The sequence below is a fragment of the Musca domestica genome, unplaced genomic scaffold (genome assembly GCF_030504385.1).
Source record: "Musca domestica strain aabys unplaced genomic scaffold, Musca_domestica.polishedcontigs.V.1.1 15, whole genome shotgun sequence".
In the NCBI taxonomy this organism is placed as follows: domain Eukaryota; kingdom Metazoa; phylum Arthropoda; class Insecta; order Diptera; family Muscidae; genus Musca; species Musca domestica.
Genome location: NW_026712207.1, coordinates 17,623,406 through 17,638,578, shown reverse-complemented (window position 1 = coordinate 17,638,578; position 15,173 = coordinate 17,623,406). Strand labels below are relative to the sequence as shown.

Sequence of the window (15,173 nt, the reverse complement as noted above, 5' to 3'; positions counted from 1 at the left end):
CCTCCCTATATTCGGCGTTTTCATGATTTTTGCCACATTTCTCCACGTATTTGTCTGAAAATTGGTATTTGTAGTTCATAATGGGTTCTAGCTCCGGTGGCAGAACATTGAATATTTAGGTCCACGTTTTCCCCATAGCGCACATATAACGATACCCACCGGTATTGGGTATTTCGACAATCGTAGTCATATTTACCCACGAAATTGTTTCAAATTTAGTATTTAAGAAGATTTGGTAGATGACAATCCTTGAAGTATAAAATTGTCTATGGAGGTTCCCGTTTTGGTGTGGCCCCCGTACTACGGCCTCACCCACTTTATGGGTTTTTGAAAAGTTCAGTAAACATTACCATCGTTCTCCACAAATAAACAAACGTTGACCATTTTGTAACAATAAAAATGTTCGGTCTGGCCGAACATAAGGTTTTTTACTTGTTTTTTTTTTTCACAATGTATGATAATAAAATAAGTGATGGGAACCGTGGTTTCTATGAAGTTAAAATTGACAAGGTAAAATAAAGAAAATACATAGCTGATTGTGTGCAAACATAAGTTCGAATAACCACATAGTTTTAAAATACATAAATGGTGGAAGTAGAATCTAAATTGATGATTTCTCGTAATATGTATCAGAAGTGTTTTCTTAATTAAGTAAGGCACCCATCCCCGCAAGATCTTATCGAAAATTACGGAAAATTGTAATTCAATATCAAATTCAAGAAATTAACTCCAGACTAAAGATCCTCCTGTGCAAATTTTTCTTTAACCGTTTCTCTTCCTCTGCCTCGTTGCGTTGCCTTTTCCCAAATGCTGTACAGCTATTGATCTGAGAGAAGTGTGATGTGTATGCGGTAACTCCCGCATCGCTGCTTGTTTCATTAATTTCAACAATATTTCCGATTATGCAAATTGTTATCATTAAATTGCTGTGCCATCGCCTTTCCAATGAACAATTTATTCGAAGGTAAGAGTTGGGTTTCTTTCTTTTTTTTCGGTTGATTATTTTGCATTCATCGATGCACCGTCGATATTTTAAGAGCGAAACAAAAGATGAATAAAATTATTTCAGCTTTGTTTTGGCAGTCCAATTAATTTCGTCCGATGAAAGTTGGGAGGAGTTAGCGGTGTCTTCTCGCTGGCATGTATTTTGTCATGAAATGAAAGGGATTGAGTAGAATATTAAAGCTGAATTTGACACGAATTGGTGGGTGGTGTGCATCGATTTTAAATGTCAATAAATTTGTGTTGGATATACTGTATTATATTGTGGCGTTTAGAATACCATAATTTGATATGGAAAACACATGATATTTTCCTAAATCTATTTTCCAGTTTACCTTACATCAAGGCCTATTTTGGGACGGCAAAGAAGACGATTTTTGATAGCAATATGAACATAAACTTGGTACTTTTTGCACTATTGTGATTTGACTCCCTTTGAATCACAATATGTTTTTTTTTTTGACTGCAAACTTAGTTGTCGGATGAGCCACTGCCCGACCTTTTATAGGCCATGCCTCGAACATTGCCAAAAATGTATTTCTGATGTTATCAACAAGATAATATTCTCACATTTTATTTTGTAAAAATGTTTAAATTATTCTTTACTTCTTTAAATAACAACATATTTTAAGAATCCATGCAAATGTATTTCAGCCGGTTTCCATTTAATCCAATTGAGCGGCAGAAATTCTACGGCCAGTATTTTTTCCTGCTGGTGCGGCATCCTCTTGATTTAAATATTCATTGAAAAAGTCCAATACACTCGCTTTAATATTTTCGTCGTTGTTGCTGCTTTTATTTTATTGATGCATTTTAATAATGCCATGGCTGGTCTCTCCCCAGGACGGCGGAGGGTGGTTGAACTGAGGTGTATGAATTGATTTTCGACTTTTGGACCAGATTGAATGCTACTCCAAGGCATGGACAATTCTGTCCGACCATGACTCAAAGGTTCGCCACAAAATGTTTGAAATAATTTATCCGGCCTTCCTTCCGTTTTTTCTTTGTCCTGGTTTGGCTGCGAAACTGTAACCATGTATGACCAGGGGTTGTATTATGATTTTCATTAAGCCCTTTGCGGTTTTCACTTATTCTTCTCGTGGCAGTATAGCCGTGATGGGCTTTCGCTTTGCCAGCACTTGCGATGTCCGTCCTCTGTTTGTCCACATTTAAATACGGCGAGAAACATATGCGGTTTTGTATGTGGTCGTTATTTCGATTCTCATCCTGTCGTCACTGGGCCTTTTGTCCTTTTGGCCATGTCGTGTCGTGTGACCAACGAGAGCCTTTCATTCGGTTTCATTGTGGGAGAATTGAAGCGGAGACAACACCTTTGGAAACATGTCCATCTGTTTCGCACTGTTGTTGTTGCTGTTGTAATGACTTGTATGGTGAGTTGGAATTGGGGCCGTTGGTAATGTCGGTCATTGTCGTCATTAAAATGGTGGGCGTTGTTTATTTAAGTTAATAATTAAAAAAGAATTGTTTATTGTCTTTTTGTGGGAGATGTTTTTTAATTTTCTGCTCCCTCAACATCCTTCCCCGAAACACACCTTTTTTGAACGGTGCAAAGTTCATCAATTTACATTAATAATTGCCACCGCGATAGGCAAATACTTCCGTTAAAAAGTACGACTTTTTTACAAGTTTTTGCGTTGAAAATTGTATTGAAATATTTGTGCAGATTTCCGTCCATTCTTCGAATTATAATATATTTTATGTGCTATATAATGGGAAAATACCAACACCTCAATTCGGGAAGCGAGAGAGAAACGGGACCTTCTAAGCTAAGCTAAAAACTTGTCGAACACAGGATATGTAAATATGGTGAAGAGGTTGAGTAAATTTTATTCAAAAAAAAAAAAAAAAAAGAAGTCCCGATGTCCTGAGATTGTTAAAAGTTTTTGTTAATTGACATCAGGAAGAATATTTTTCGGAATTGAGTAATGCTCTTTGTAAAACGAATGTTACATTTATAATTACTCTATTACCTTTTTTTGCTGTCAACCCTGTATATTGAAGTAAATTCTCCCTCCTTCGAATGTGAAGTATTAAAAGGGTATTCCAAGATCCGCTGTCTCTCTAAATGAATAATGACCGCATATATTTAGATATTTTAAAGATAAACTTTTTTGAATTTATAGTTGGCTCGACACTTCGTGAATACCAACGTATTCTATATTACTTAGTAGTTTTTATTAGTACACGATTAAAAAAATATTTAAAACAAAAAATACTTAAAAATATTCATTAAATATATAAGCTGTTCTAATTACGCGGCCCACACTGTAGATTTCGATTTTAATCAATTCAATTGCAAATTCATCATTAAAATGTTCATAGAACAATCCCTTACTTTGCGGCAGATCATTGAACTCGGTCTGAATCATGCGTTGATTGGCCAGGGGCAAAGCTAACGATGTATTTCGAATAGAAAAGCATTTGCTCTTGTTTGTTGTTGTTGTTGTCGGTGGTGGGATCCCTACAAGGCTTAATTAAATATGAATTTTAATGGCTGTGCTATTTATTATCGGCTGCAATTTATTTTCAATGCATCTATAAATAACGGTTAAATTATAGATATTTGTTGTTACCAATAAAATGTGTGTCTGTTTGAGTATAGAAGAGCTATGATAATAAAAGCATTTTGAAGTAATGAGAGAAGCGGCTTGTTTTTCAGGAACTCCTCGGAAGAATATCCGCAGACAAAATACCAAGGGGATCGCCTTACCCCCTGATAAACATTACTATCTGTTCCCACTCTCGTCAAGAATTCTCAAAACGATCTCTTCGGACCGAAAATTAAGATAAATACTCCATTGCTGAAATACTTCTTAGGGGAGGTTAGATTCTTAAGTTGACCTGTGATTGTAGTTGAGTGAAAAAATTTGATATCTGGTAAAAAATTTTTTCTTCCATTAACACTTGTGCCCAATTATGATTTTTTTAGCCTTGAAATCATTATAATGATTTGTATAGAAATGGTTAAAAGTATGTAGTATGTGATAACATTTAAAACAAATGTGTGCTGATATTTAATGAAAATATAATATTTGACAAGATCGAGAACAGCGACCCTGCTAACAGAACAATCAGAAAATATGGCGGACAAGTTTTCCTTTCTTTCCTCAGAATTGTCAATTTTAATTAAAACCAATCTCAAATTTAATTAATAATAAAATATTATTTTTATCTCATAACAATGGGCTTTGATAGATTTTGTGTTTCATTTCAATTATTAATGATCTCAATCATCACGATTCCCAAACTCCATTGGCAACACCGTTCCATTTTTACAACAAAATCAAAAACCAATTTCCGGGTGTTAATTTTCAAATCCCAAAGTGATTATTATTTATTCAGTGCAAATCGGAAGTCTGATTTATAAACTTTCGAACGCAATTTTTACGATTTGAAGATTATAGAATTTATGCGAAAGTCAATCAAATGAATGCCCGCTGATCATAAACAGCGGAGGAAGAGTAGGAGAGGAGGGCGATATGATTGGCCAATGAAAAAACTTATCATCAGATTACTTTGCCGGTTTCTGAAATATTTGTTCAACTACAAATTCATTACTAATACGGTGCGGCGAGGCACGGCGTGGCGTGGCGTAACGTGGCACAACCAGAGGAGGTTCTTCCTGCCGCAACCCAAGGTGTGAAACTAGTTGTGTTCAGTTTATATAAAATCGAATTTGTTTATATTCGCTTGGCCGTTATTTTCTAAATTTATGAACATTTTCTTTATGAGTGTTTTTCTTTGGAAAACAATTTCTATCTAATCTAATTAAAGGTGAATGCGGTTTACATGACGACATCGATTGTTTGGAAGCAGCAGCCAGTGACGTATATTTTTTATGATTTAAGCGTTAAATGAAATATTTATCTGTGCAGTGCATCGTAGCCACGACCAAAACAGCTTCATGAACAACATTTCACAGTATTTATTTTTTAATATTTAATAATTTAACATATGATTGCAATATATGGAACACAACACAAAAATGGTTACATGGAACCCTATTATCGTAAATTCCAAAAGTTTATACGGTGCCATGCCAAAGTGCTGTACATACCATTTTTTTTTACTATTTGAGGTCGGTCAGGATTTCCCACTTTTTACGTGATCAGCTTGATAATATAAAACAATTAAGAAATCATTTAACAAGTGAGAATATTATATTTTCATCTGGGAAGAAAGGATTGATAAACATGTCTTCAAAAAAAAAAAACTCTCCAGACTTAAGCATTCATTTGATTGAAAATACCGACAAACTCACTCAAGGTGAATGCGTGATGTTTTTTTTGACCATCAGAACTCGATGAGTTCTTAGTTAAAAATGTCCTGGTTGTTTTTGCAATATTTTGTTAAGAGGATTTTTGGGAAAGGCAAGAAGTGAGTGTGATTCTTACTAATTTGTGAATGCTTCACACTTGTAAAACTTGTTTTCACCAAAGTCGTCACCAAAGTCAAGAAGCTGAAAAAGCGAGGTGACTACTCCCTTCGCCGAAATTTTTATGGAAAGGTATCTGAATTCAAACGTATTCCACTTTAAACTACAATTACCAGTAAGAGCGTTTGGATAATGCTGTTAAATTTTACAAAAAAAAAAAAAAAAATAAATAAAGTGGGTGAGGCAGTTTTATGGGGGCCATACCAAAACGGGAACCTCCATAGACAATTTTATACTTCAAGGATTGTCATCTACCCAATCATTCTCAATACCAAATTTGAAACAATTTTGTGGGTAAATGTGACTAGGATTACCAAAAAACCAACTATTGGGGGCTATCGACTTAGAATTTTATGCTGATTATTAATAAATGTACTTTATGGAGTCTACGACGAATATTTAAAAATAATAACTGGAACACTTAAGCTGGACTTCGACGTTATGTAAAAGGTCCCTTTGGGAAGAACAATTAAATTATGCAATATCTAATGTAAAATGCCATCTTTGTACAATTAGAAAGGGTAAGGGCGAGTGAAAACTTTAAACAACGTCATATATTCGTTCGCTTGTTACTATTTGGGTAATAAAATCCCACTTTATTTAACATACTTCAGCAAATCACCCAATTGAAATTTGTTTTTATTACAGTTCTCGAAATGTTATTTTCATACCTCTAGCATTCTATGGAGGTATTACAGCCTATGACAAAAATTACATTTACAGATCCACGTCTTCGTTTAGCCCCCACATAAAGGATTTCATTTAGACAGCATTTTTTTTACATTTTTCAAGTTCCTTCCAAATGGTGGAAGGTAGTTCGGTCCGGTCAAGCTTAGCTGCTTTTTTAATTATTTTATTTTTATTTAATTGTTTGTTGGCATTGAAGAGTAATATGGAAAAATGTCGCCTTTACGTTCAATTCCTTCAATTTCTTTTATCGCCCCAACACCCCCAACGAATATTGATTTTGTTGTTCTAAATAGTTCTTGAAAAGAAAAATTTAATGGACATCAATGACGACATTCTTACCTTGAATTGTTGTTGTTTTTTTTTTTTTTGTTCATTCTCCATGGGAATTGTAACAGTAGTGACAAACATAAGAATCCGTCTGACAACGGCTGCCTGCTGTCAATAGCATTCACTTTGGGAATAAATGTAGGCACACTCTAATTATTGCTATACAAGCCCTAGTCGGGTTTTAAGTCAATGAGTCACAATGAGTAAAATAAAGACAAGTAAAGCCGACAAAGGACTTCAAAATACCAGAATCCTGCATTATCATTACATTGCCGATATTGTTGTTTGAGGGTTTTCTATTCGTTGCAAACCATGAATACCACATTATTGCATATTCGATTGGAAAACTTTACTTTTGCTTTTGTTTATATATCTGAGATATATAGTCCGATACGTGCACTCTGCGTCATGGCTAATTATTACTCGGTAGGGAGTAAAATAAGTTTATTTTCCTGTAATGCTTTATTCGCCTCAATTATCAGAAAAAATGTATGCTCTGTCTATGAGGACGAAAATACCAAAATACGTAAATAATTAATTATTTGCTTTGGTGTGCGGAAATCTACTTTTCTATTATTGTTTGCTCCTGTTTGCATTTTTTCCTTGTCGATTAATTGAAACCCTTGAAATGTATTTTGAGTTGTTTTTTCTCACAATGAATACCAAATGTTCCACTGTGCTTCCTCTAGACCGATGGTCTCAATAATTTTAATCGCCTCTTGGAATTGGCTTTCATTGAAGCTATGCTATGTTGGGTTTGCTTGTTGCCCACATAAAACGTCAAATCTGTCAAGTTCAAAACGAAACGATACCAAACAAAACAAAACAAACACTCAATGATACCAACAACCAGCAAAGGAGAAAAGTAAACAAAAACGCTACGAACATGCGTGGAATTCAAATACGTATGTAAGTATGTATCTATGTAGTTGCATACATGTGTATGTATGTATGTATGTACACATGTAAAGATCTTAAGTACATACAATACATGTTTGGTTATTTGCTTTTATGGAGCTCCGACAATGAATCGCCAGTGACAATTCCAGTCGTGTTTTGGCCAAGAAGAGATGGAGCCAGCTTCTGTATGCGTGCCGGCATTGCGGGACATATAGGGTGCACCGATTGTTATGTATCGGTGGGTCTTGTTTGTCACATTCAACCGCGCACATGAATGAAGTCTGGGTCTGGTCCCATGGTCAGCGGTCATTAACGGAGCTAGGGAGCAAAGTTAATACCCCTACACTCTGACGCACTCACACAGGCCGAATACAAAGACACAGACACACCGACAACAGCTAAAACATTTGTAGAACAACAGCGTTAGCGAATATGAATGAAATGTGGAACAAAATAATAGCAATAGCCATCAAACACGCTGACGAGCTAAGAGCGGCAACCCGTTAGTCACAACTGTCGGCGATAACAAATGCTGGGTAATAAACAATAAACTAATTATTTAAATAAACACTTATTATGACAGATTAAAACTTGTTAACATTGGCATCGTAATTCGCGCTAACCAATGCCCTGGCTAGCCAAGCGGATAGCTGGCCAAAGCCAGTATCTACAAGTGTGCTGCTGCTGGCAACCTCAAAGGGCTGCAAGGGACCTCCGCTAATTGGAGTGAAGATTTTCGTTTATATTTTGGAAATTATTTACATACAGACATACCCAAACGATGAGTATTTAATTGGCGAGCACAGACATTAGCATGCCTGCGAACTGTTGAAAGTGCATAGCAGAGCAAAGGTGGAAGAGCTTGAAATAAATCTGTTAATCTTATCTTTATTGGCGTTTTGTTTGTTGTTATGACATTCACATATACATATGTACGTGTGTACATACGCGTACATACCTACCGGTTTTATTCGGTTGCCCTTCAGATATCCCCTTGGCATTTTGTTGATGCCGATTTCAATTCAAGAGTTAATTCAGATTTTAATGAAAATTACTGTGGCGCTGTACTCTCCATCCGGAGCATACAAAATGGAGGCAATTATGAAACAGACATTATAGTTATTTTTCAATGTTTTTTTTTTACATTTTTGATCTACTGACCGAAATCTTTTAGTCAACGTTTAGATGAAGGCATTTGAGAAACAACTTAACGAATATAATTGTTGTTCGTATAAAATGTTTCTTGTTTTTAATACAGCATAACATTTCATTGGAGTAATAATTGGTAGGTGGTTGGTTGAGGTTAATTGAAGCGTTATTGATTGGTAAATAATATGATTGGTATCTGTCGTTAAAATGATATTGAATTCGAGTTTTTGGGCCATCACTTTACAATTTCCCAAGGGGGTTTCGTACATTCCAAGAAGAGAAATAAAATCCGTCCGTCTGTTGTATTCCTCTATCTTACAGACGAACGATTGAGCTCGGGATCTAGAATTTTTAACACATGTTTCTTTTGAATGATTTAGTTCATGGAATTGGAATGGTCGGAAATTGAAAGTATCTGCCCCTCTAGAAGAAATTTGTAAATATATGTCGACATACGTTATATATCCTATATGTTAGCATCTTGACGGCTTTGGCCAGAATTGCCATAATCTTAGTATTGAAGTGTGTACTGGGTACCGGCTTTATAAAATACATTCGATATTTGCTATTGTACCAAAACCCGTAAAAAATTATAGTTATGTGCGGAAGATATCAGAAGAAATGATCCGACATCTCCCATCTTTATAACAAATCTTGTGTTGCTAGAAATATTGAGATGTACCAAGTCTGAATGAAATCGGATGTTAATTTCGCCTTTTATGAGAATCATGGATATTGAAAGTTTTAAACCTTTTGTGTTTGTGGGGGAGGTAACAGAAGGAGTGGACCGATATATTCCATCTTCACATCAGACCTTGGGTAAATAAAAATATTGTGATATGTGTAGTATAAAGAGAATCGGAATTTTACATCACATTTTATAAGAGTTATAATTTTTCAAAATCTTGTCCCTTTGTGGGGGAGGTACTTGATGGAGTGGACCGATATTGCCCATCTACGAACTCGATCTAATTTTAATAATAATAATACGATGTACCAAGTTTGGACCAAATCGACTACTCCCAGACAGACAGACGGACGGACATCGCTAGATCGACTTCAAATGTCCTGAAATGTCGATGAAGCACGTTTTGGCCGTAACAAATGATATATACCCTCTCTAGCAATATGGCTGAGGGTATAAAAATACATTTCATTACAACCTAAAACCTAATGACATACCTAAAATTTTTAAACAATTTCTTCTTAGATTATAAATTGAAGAATTGTTAGAATAGGCATCATCTAATAAGCGTTGCTGGAAAATTAACCAAACAATCCCTATTGAAGTCTACATTATTTAATTGTCCTTTTCCCCCCATCCCTCTCTATAAAAAAACAGGACACATATCTGTCTGTACTCCACATCAAGCCATAATTAAATAAACATACATCAATTTGTTATAAAAACCAAACAAATTGAATTGGTCAACAAATAAAAGAGTCCACATTTGGCAAATTTATATTTAATTCACATGCAATTTAAGTAAACTTTGTCGTCTCCCTTCCTCGCCCTTTCCCCCCTCCTCGCTTTTGCTGTGGTCAGTTGGCAATGCAGCAAAAAAAAGGCGTTCGAATTAATTTAATATTTATTTCTGCCTGAATAATTCGTACTCCAATCAGTCCGTCCGATGAGTTTTGACATGTGCAAACAGCGGAAGGTTTCCTGCAATGTATGTTTGTGTGCATGTGTTTGTCTCCGTGTACATGTATGTGTCAAACATCAAAACCACTTTACATTTTATACCCATTTTATTACATGTCCGTGATGAGTCTTTACAAAAGCAAATGCCAAAAAAAAAAAAAAGAAAAACAATTTTATCGAGTGGACGTTTCAGTTTGCAAATCGTTTAATTACCTTTTTGTTGCAGACAACGATATTTGTTATTGTTTCTTCTCTACAGGTGTTGAAAAGTGTAATATTTGAAATAAACAAAAATTGGAAAGTTTTTAGTGGTTTAAGTTGTGGAATTGTGGCCAAAAGGAGTTTAAATTCCATGAATCGGAAAAATAAAATGGCGAACTATTTAATTATTTAAGTAAATTAAATCAATTGAATTTGTTACATCTCTTTGAATTATTTTCACATCCCTTTGATATTCCAGGTGTACCGATTGTGTAATGCTCATCGCCAGCAAAATGCCAACATTTGTAATTTCTTCATTTTGTTGGTCGGGAATGTGTGCCGGCAAATGTTGATGTTAAACGTTCACTTGTCATTGGCACGCATCATACAGCCGTGAAACAACATCCATACTCACATACATACATACATACATATGTATGCACACACGTCGTTACATTTACACATGTCGTTACATTGTTTTAACTCGTTTGTTTCGACACTTGTACTCCGCTTTCCAACTCTTGTTAATTGTATTTTTTTTGAAATTACAATCATTAAAGGCCTAATTAGCAGAATTGCCAGTGTGTTGCGTTCCGTCGTTCAGTGTCAGTGTCAATTGTCGGAAACACGTTTCCAACGGTTGCAGGGAACACCTACTCGACGACTGATTAGTGCTGTGATTAAATGTTGCATTTTAATGTGATTCACAAAGGATTTCAATTTTACGTAAAATTACGTAAATTTACAAATACACACCCATTTATACCGTCTGTCATGTTAGGAAGGCATATTTATTTCAGTTTGTAGTTGCTCGAAATGTGATAAAATAAAGCAAAAGTATACTCGATAGTGATATATAAGTAATTCGATCTAACAATGTCCGTCCGTATGTAGCAATCATTCTACACTCCGATCGCATTTAGAAAGAGACGTGAAATTCTGTACAAATCTGACTTTTCTTTGAAGGTAGGAGAGGAGGTGGGCTGGGCTGCATCAGTTTTTTTGTATAACCTTTTATTATTTTAATTCGATATTTGGTAGATTTAAGATTAAGATGGATATCTACTTCTCTGCAAGAATATACCCATGCACACATTTTCAACAGAACAGTTTGAAATGTTGTAATTGAGGGTTGTAACGAAAACATGCCCTTTTTCAGAAAATAGTCAACATATCCCCATGTTCGATATAGCCCCAACCGAGCACAACTCTGCGTTTAAGGCATGTGGATAAAATCGGCCAACTCCCTCCATAGAACAAATTTTTTACCAAAATAAATGTGAATTAGTGCCCGATTTCGTTTAACTTCAAGTTTTCAATATTACAACTTGTCATATTATTTCTAGTGTAAAGATGAGACACATCGCTGGCTCCCCTCATTCTGGTACCAACCCGGTAAAGAGTAAAACATATAAAAAGACTTTCTAACTTTTTTTTGTCATTTTTTTAATCAGACCTTTCACTCCGACCTCCGTAACATTTCCATTCTACTAATTGTCCCGTCTGTGTTGTCTATGAAGTTTCATAATAATTTTACATTATCTCTGTGTCTGTGAGTATGGCATAAATTGCAAATTTCAGATGCAACGAACGGCAAAAAAAAAAAAAAAAAACACCAACACAAATACACACACACACTCATACACATACACACATTGAATTTATATGTAAATTCCATTAAAATAATTGAAAATACATTACAGATCGATCAGCTAGCTACACTCACATCTCACCGATAACCAATATGTCGGCAATATTCAGCGCGAATGGGAGGGGGTGCGATAGGGAGGGATGGCATCTAAGGATGAATGAAAGATTGAATGAACATGGCCCAAGCGTTTGCCAAAAATAAAAACAAGTTTAAATAAAAGACAACAGAAAAGTGAAACAAATTGGAGGCCGCATCTCTAGGCTGCACGGTGCGGAAACTGAACCGCAGCCAGTACCGCTATTCGAACCTACTAAGAAAAAAAAAATAGAAAAGAAAAGAAAAGGGGAAAGACACTGAAACAAAAACAAAAACCCCATACATCACCAACTATTTTGTCACGGTTCCGTAACGAGATTGTGTTATGGCGAACCGTCTGTCCAACTTTCAGACTGTCTCTCTGTTTGTTTTGCACTTTGTTATTGTGGCCGCCACAAAGCCTGTTGGTGTGTGGCTGGTAGATAACGTTGTTTTACACTCTGCCACAAGCATTTGTTGTCCCCATTCTGCCGGCCTGTCTACCTCCCCTCCTTCGCTCTCACTTCACTTTTTGTTTCGTTGGTTGTTACACAAAAGTTGGATACGCACACGGATATTTTTATAATGGCCGCCACATATAGCCATGGTCAAAAGTTTATGGGTTCAACGGCAACAACAACGACAGCAACACCAACAATTGCAAACAAGAATAATTCTGCATTTCGTTGCACTGACCACGGCCAATGTGAAATGCGGGCGGAAAGTTCTTAAAAAAAATACGTCCATTCACGTGTCGTTCTGGTCGGGTGTGGCATATTCGTCAGAGGAAGCCCGTAAATTCATGACAATTTTTGTGACCCCACTCTATGTTTGCTACACCGAACGGATGTGTATTATTGCAACATCAGGACGGTTTGTTTCCAAGAAATAGTTTCGAGAATTATTTTATTCCTTAAATCGGAGGAAAAAACATTTCCTGGTCTGATATTCGGAATATGCTCAACAAATCCACAATTGAAAGAATTGATTGCAATTATTTGTCTTCGGCTTCTGTTAACATCAAAACCGAACGGCTGATTCGAATCGATCTAAAAATCGTGTAGGTCATCCTACACACATTTCACAGCTATGGCTTGCTTGCACCTCCAGTTCTCCGATGGTGGTAGGTCGACAAGTGCATTCCTTTTGAATGGCATATCTTTTCGGTGCCAGCTTGGCACGCCAACAACTTTGGCGATGTTTGTGTTTTAAGCGCCATTAAATTAAAAGCACAACACGGACAAACTTTTTGTGTCTCAGAAATTCAATAGAATGGGTGAAAAAAAAGATTTCCACATTCTCCATGCCTTGACGTTGTTATTGTTCATGACGTTTTCCTCTGTGTTTTTCACACTGGAAAATAATTCCAATGCAAATTACGAAACGATATGTCATTCGCCAACAACTACTTTTCGCGCATATCGTAACGATGCAATATGTCTGATTATGACGTGTTGGCGCTGGTGTTGCTTATCTGGGTTGGTTGTTGTTGTTGGATGTGTGAAGTGTTGTTGGATGACATTTCCAATTGTCGGCAAGAAGGACAGACACTGCGAAAGGAAAATTGAAAACAAAAATAGTTATGGGAATATGTTGTAAATTTGGTTATCGCCTTCATTTTAGTATTCACTGTATATAATAATTAAAAGGAATGAAAAAAATATTCAATTCCTTTAAAAACATTCGTTGCATCTTCAAGATTTCAGTGCGCGACAAAATGGAGGCTAATTTTGACAAAAATGGACCAGTTATGAGATGTGGGTTTCATCTCACATTCGTACTCTCCCTCAAGTTTTCTTCGAATAATTGCAAACATTTTTTGTCGGAAAATCCCAGTGAAGTATTTGCGATTTCAGAAAATATCCCAGCAAAATATTTATGAAAATTGCACACCGACGAAGTTCTTCGACATTCACGTGAAGGGGTAAGCTACGAGGCAGAATTAACTCATCAAGTTTTTTTATTCATATTCTATTTTGTATCGTTGACTGAGTAGACTAAAGTTTTCAGAAAATAGCTAATATTGTAACGAGTGATTGAGATGAAAAAAACACGCCAGGATAGACCTAAGGACCCACAAACCTAACGTCGAATACGAGTAGTTGCGATTCATTATTTGTTATCTCACTCTTGTGTTTATAATGTGTGTCGCTGTGGAACTCGCGTTGCTGCTCCCTCGGAGGTAGGTAATCGGGTGGATGTTCTTCGTCTCGCAAATATTCGTAATGCCAAAGGCTTGGATACATTTGACTATCTCAAATATGAACAAAACATTTTGATAGATAATTTCTTTTGTCATTAAACATTAAAATATAATTTCGATCATATCACCACGACTATTTTGCACAGAGGTCATTCTGGAGGTCCAATTTTCGACCACATTTTCCAGCATTTGGGGGTGTATTTCAACAATGACCCATTGAATATTGGTTTCCAAATCGTTGCTTGTATATCCACCAATTATTCCGTTTGTAACTCCTCGAATTACTCATAATAACCTACAAAGAATATATATCTTGATCAGCGTAAAACTCTAAGTGGATTTAGCGATGTTTTAATGTCTGTTCTAATCACGCTGTCTTTCGAACGAATTGAGATAGAAGACTAATATTATGCACATGTGTGTATATTGTCAGCAGGCAGGCTAAGGTCGTAAATGGGTCATGTAGATCCAGGTCATCGTATAGCCCCCATATAACGGTACCTCCCTTTATTCGGCACCTCGATGATTTTAGCGACATTATATATCGGAATTGTTTCAAATTTCGTATTTGAAGATCTTAATAAAAAAATATTTTTCTTCCTATAGCCCCCGTAATGTTTTTATTTTTAGCGGTATTTTTCGGAATTTTGAAATATTTAAAATTCTTCCAAACGGTGAAGGATATCAAAAGTTCGACCCGGCTGAACTTAGCTGCTTTTTTAATTGTTCTTCTTGCATTATGATATTAGGCATCTACTAATTTTAGTGCTTTCAATTTCGAAAATATTGTTTGCTGGGATAGCTGATCCATAAATTTTGCAAATCATGTTTATTTAAATAACACCGAAATTTCGACATTCAGTCTTCCCATTTT

General features: G+C 35.8%; 1 protein-coding gene across 10 annotated transcripts in view; it reads left to right on the top strand.

Moving 5' to 3' along the window:
• The window catches only part of LOC101891844 (cyclin-dependent kinase 14), a 151,945-nt gene that overhangs the window by 48,244 nt on the left and 88,528 nt on the right, over window positions 1-15,173 (top strand). The gene's annotated exons all lie outside the window — the stretch shown is intronic.